The sequence below is a fragment of the Brassica napus genome, assembly GCF_020379485.1.
Source record: "Brassica napus cultivar Da-Ae chromosome C6 unlocalized genomic scaffold, Da-Ae chrC06_Random_8, whole genome shotgun sequence".
Lineage (NCBI taxonomy): Eukaryota > Viridiplantae > Streptophyta > Magnoliopsida > Brassicales > Brassicaceae > Brassica > Brassica napus.
The window spans coordinates 7,521-12,837 of NW_026014317.1; the positions used below are offsets into that span (position 1 = coordinate 7,521).

General features: G+C 26.4%; 1 long non-coding RNA gene across 1 annotated transcript; it reads right to left on the minus strand.

Moving 5' to 3' along the window:
- Positions 1-1,738: 1,738 nt before the first annotated feature.
- Positions 1,739-5,004, minus strand: LOC125594957. The gene is made up of 2 exons (XR_007330060.1): positions 2,351-5,004; positions 1,739-2,221 (listed from the first exon to the last, which is right to left on the minus strand). It is a non-coding gene; the product is annotated as an uncharacterized LOC125594957 (long non-coding RNA).
- Between the last annotated feature and the right edge of the window lie 313 nt (positions 5,005-5,317).

The following is a 5,317-nucleotide window of genomic DNA, read 5'->3' on the forward strand; positions in this document are numbered from 1 at the left end:
TTTACACATCTAACTAACTATTTAAAACTAACGAAAGAGATTATCTTCTTGTCTTTGTCGTTAATTCCACCCCTCCCCATTGTTTCTCATTCCTAGGTTTTGATTGATAGCTCTAGCTTGGTGATTTGATATTTGTATGGTTTCAATTCATTATTATGTTTGTTGGGACAAGATTATGATGGTGAAACATATTTTCTTCGGGTTTGTGTATTCATTAGGAAGATGAAGAAAATTTTGATGAAGATTATTGAGATAAGAAAAGAAGAAGACGACAATAGAAAGAGAAAGGAAAATAATTGTTTTCGAAAAAGATTTGTTTACTTTTGTTTTGTTGTATGTTTAAAATAAATAAAAAAAATCTTTAAAAGATTATCAAATCTAGTAGAATCTTAAACAAATCCTAAAAGATCTCTATTGTCAGACACTAAGCCTAGCATCCTAATACTCTGAAGTCAGGTCACCATGGATCAAGGTTATTTTCGTCTTTCTTATTCGTTTCAGTGTGGTACGTTTGCGTAACTTTTCCCTCTTTGGTACTTAGCTAATTTCCTCTTCTTCTTATGTTTTTGACCTAATTTGCTCTAATTTATAAGCCCTCAGATTGTAAACACTACAAATAAGCATATCTTTGAATCCTCAAAGCACTTTTATTATTGTGACGGAGATGAGAAGAAATAAATTAACATATTGATAAACATTAAAGAAAAGACATAGAAATTTAATGTGGTTATGGGACTACACGGGAACAAAGAAAGTACTTTATTGATGGAAGCGAGTATTTCAGAGTACACTTGCTACAGAATATGGTAAAACCTTAAAAATATATACTTCTTCCGTTCCATAATATAAGATCTTTTATATGAATGCACAAGAATTAAGAAACCTACTTTTAAAAAAGACAATACCATTAATAATACTAGGTAAGGAACTCGTGCAATATCGCACGAAATTCAGTTTGTAAAAAAAGAATATGCCACATTTTATATAATTATTTTGAAGAAATACATGTGTTATAAAAAATCTTACATGCAGTTATATTTTTTATTAGTTAGTTATAATAAAATTAAAAATATGCCAATACCAATTAGTAAAGGCACACACATTAAAGTATCTATGCATTTTTACGTTATTATAGTGAACTAATTTTATTAAAAACATATGCCACTTTGTACAATCTATACTTTTATAGAAAGCATCTTATTTTGCTATGAAAGTATAATAAAATAAGGAGAAAATACAGATCTTTAATTTTTTCATGAATTTTAAAAATGTATAATATAAGTAAAATGAGAAATAACCACAAACCATTTCAATAAAAAAATATTCTAAATGAAAAAGATATATAATTGCATATATCATATATTAATTTACTGAAAATATTTGTGGAATACTTTATTAGTGACAATATTTATTTCTTTCACTGATTGTTATATCAACCGAATTAGAACCAAAGTTAAATGAATTAGTTTTATAGTAAAAATAAATTCTCGACAAACAAAAATTTCACTCAAAAATGAAATAAGAACATTGTCTTCAGCCTCATTGTCGAGGAGCTGAAGGTAAAGAAAGCAACACATGTTATTCAAAGCTATATATGAGACAGAGCATTCAAGAGACTATAAATTTTCACTTAAAGCAACGATGTTAATCGCAGAAAAATAATGTTACAATTTAAATAGTTAAATTTTAGTTAGCAATAATCAGCCGGATTAGAATGGTTAATCATCAAATATTATAATTGAGCATCTAAAATTTGTAAATATTTATATAAACAATTACAAAATTACATTTAAAAGTAACAACACAAATATATTTACGAACACATCTTTTTGGTAGTCTTATCTTGTAGAGGGACAAATGGCAAGATAATTAAATCCATCTTCTAAACACTCAAATCCCAAAAGCAGATATATGCATTAAATACATAAGTACAACAAGCCTTCATTTTCTTTTTGCTCTGGTTCTTGAGATTCTGTCACGTTCATTCTCTTTCATGTTGTTGTTATAATGATGATATAGTTGCACAGCAAGTAGGTTGGCGTCACAATTTATTTATTTATTTGAAACCTTGTAAATATCTGTATTGCAACGCAATGATTGTGAAACCTTGTAAAAACTGAATTATCATCGAAACTTGGCTCACTTTCCACATGTTCTTCAAGTACAAGCTTCCCCACTTAAACTCATGCACAGACAAGTGTTGCACTTCAGAATTATTTTACTGAATAAGAAGAATATATACTTATTTATTCACAATTATCATATCAGTTTTCCAAAATGTCACGAACCAATCACTGATAAAACAATGAAAATCAGAGTAAACTGCAATACAAAAACTGGGAGAAAATACCTAAATCAGAAAGGAAAGAGAGAAAAAGAAAGTTAAGGGTCGTCGGCCAATAATAAGACGCAATTCACTCAATCTCCTTCCACACACTGCTAACCATTCAAATAGAGATCTGATCACAAAGACATTCAAATAGCAACAAGCCCTGAAAATAAAAACGGCAGAAACAAATACGTATACTTAAAAAGGAGGACGATTAACAAAATTAAAGAGGCATAAATTAATCAGACATACGACAAGCAGTGTTGAAACCTCTTCAAAGTAGGGATATATTAAAACAAAAAAATGGTTTACAAACAATTATGTTGAAATTTGTTCTGAGATTCTGGGTGGAAAGATGAACACTTCTATGAATTGAATGTCCGCAAACAAAATTTCCGGAATTGGATGTTTTATAAGCCCTCAGATTGTAAACACTACAAATAAGCATATCTTTGAATCGTCAAAGCACTTTGATTATTGCGACGGATATGAGAAGAAATAAATTAACATATTGATAAACATTAAAGAAAAGACATAGAAATTTAATGCTGTTCTGGGACTACACGTAACAAAAAAAGTACTTTATTGATAGAAGCTAGTATTTCAGAGTACACTTGCTGCAGAATATGGTAAAACCTTAAAAATATATATTCCATCCATTCCATAATATAAGATCTTTTACATGAATGCACAAGAATTAAGAAACTTACTTTTTTAAAAGATAATATCATTAATAATACTAGGTAAGGAACTCGTGCAATATCGCACGGAATTCATTTTGTAAAAAAAGAATATGCCACATTTTATATAATTGTTTTGAAGAAATATATGTGTTACAAAAATCTTACATGCAGTTATATTTTTTTTTAGTTAGTTGTAATAAAATTAAAAATATGTCAATACCAATTAGTAAAGGCACACACATTAAAGTATCTATGTATTTTTAAGTTATTATAGTGAACTAATTTTATTAAAAACATATGCCACTTTGTACAATCTATACTTTTGTAGAAAGCATCTTATTTTGCTATGAATGTATAATAAAATAAGGAGAAAATACAGATCTTTAATTTTTTCATGAATTTTAAAATTGTATAATATAAGTAAAACGAGAAATAACCACAAACCATTTCAATAAAAAATATTCTAAATGAAAAAGATATATAATTGCATATATCATATATTAATTTACTGAAAATATTTGTGGAATACTTTATTAGTGACAATATTTATTTCTTTCACTGATTGTTATATCAACCAAATTAGAAACAAAGTTAAATGAATTATTTTTATAGTAAAAATAAATTCTCGACAAACAAAAATTTCACTCAAAAATGAAATTAGGACATTGTCTTCAGCCTCATTGTCGAGGAGCTGAGGGTAAAGAAAGCAACACATGTTATTCAAAGCTATATATGAGACAGGGCATTTGAGAGACTATAAATTTTCACTTAAAGCAACAATGTTAATCGCAGAAAAATAATGTTATAATTTAAATAGTTAAATTTTAGTTAGCAATAATCAGCCGGATTAGAATGGTTAATCATCAAATATTATAATTGAGCATCTAAAATTTGTGAATATTTATATAAACAATTACAATATTACATTTAAATAATTGCAAATATTCATCTAGATAATTACAATTGTTACTTAAAACCATTGTGGAAATAATCCACTTGAATTTTAAAACATTATAAATTCTTCAAGATGAAAAAAAACTTCCATTTCTCCATATATGTTATTTTTGTCCCAAACCTATTTTGTTGAAAATTGAATATAAGTCATATCTTGTACTTCTGAAAAATATTTATTTATCTCTAACAATCTGATAAATATGTTATCTTAAAACACTATATTAGATTTGTGATTAATACTTTCTTAATAGTTCTAATTTTTTTTTTTGTCATCGTCTTAATAGTTCTATGTTTTTTTGGGATTTTATAATATTTCAAATATTTATACATAGTAGGGTATAATTATTTATGACAATTTTCAATTTGAGAGTATTTTGAAAGTGATCTTTAAATTAGATTATGTTATACAAACTGAAATATAGGGTAAACAATAAAATAAAGAAGTATAATAATAAGTATAATAAAAACCGACAGTTCAATTGAAACTAAATTCCAACTGAGCTTGGTATATCTTCATCTCTTATAGGTTTCAAAAAATTAGACAGTTACACTAAAGTTGATTTTTTGTGGAAAGTAGTATAAAATTTTGGTGTAACATTAATCATCAGATGCAATTTTAATAAATTATTTAGTTTATTTTATTTAATATTGGAATTAACTTAATTTATTCATTCAATTAAATTTGTAATTAAAATACATATAAATTTTTTAATTAATAATGCATGTATAGATTAGTAAAACTAAAATAGGTAAATAAATAAATAAGTATATAAAATAGTTAAAACAAAAAATATTTATATAAAATTAATGTACAACACTATAACACAAAATTTAATGTTTTGATTGGAGATGACATTTAAAGTATATTACTAAACTAATAAATTTAATATTATTTCAACATCCAATGTAGTGTCATGGTTGAAGTTGAACCTTAAATAGCAATGTTTATATAAATTCTGATTTGATTAAAGACAGATTGTAATTAAGTATTATTTAATATTATTTTCATCATAATTAAGTACCTGACCAACTCAATATTGTAAACTTTCTCTAAAGTATTGCAGTTTCCACAAATAGGTACTTATTTTTCCTGGTACTTTTTTTTTTTGTTCACAACTACCTTACATTAGAAATTAAACTAGGTTCAATACAAGGTTTTTTAGCACATATTTGGCTATTCCATCCACATGAGAAACAGAGTTTCTACTGACCCAATAAAAAGAAACAACATCAAAAGCCATAGATAAAGCATAAATATCACAGAGGATTCCGTGCAAATCTAAAACATTTGAGCCTTCTTTAACTGCCTTCATCAACCTGCTTGAATCTGACTCGAATGAGATTTGTCTGA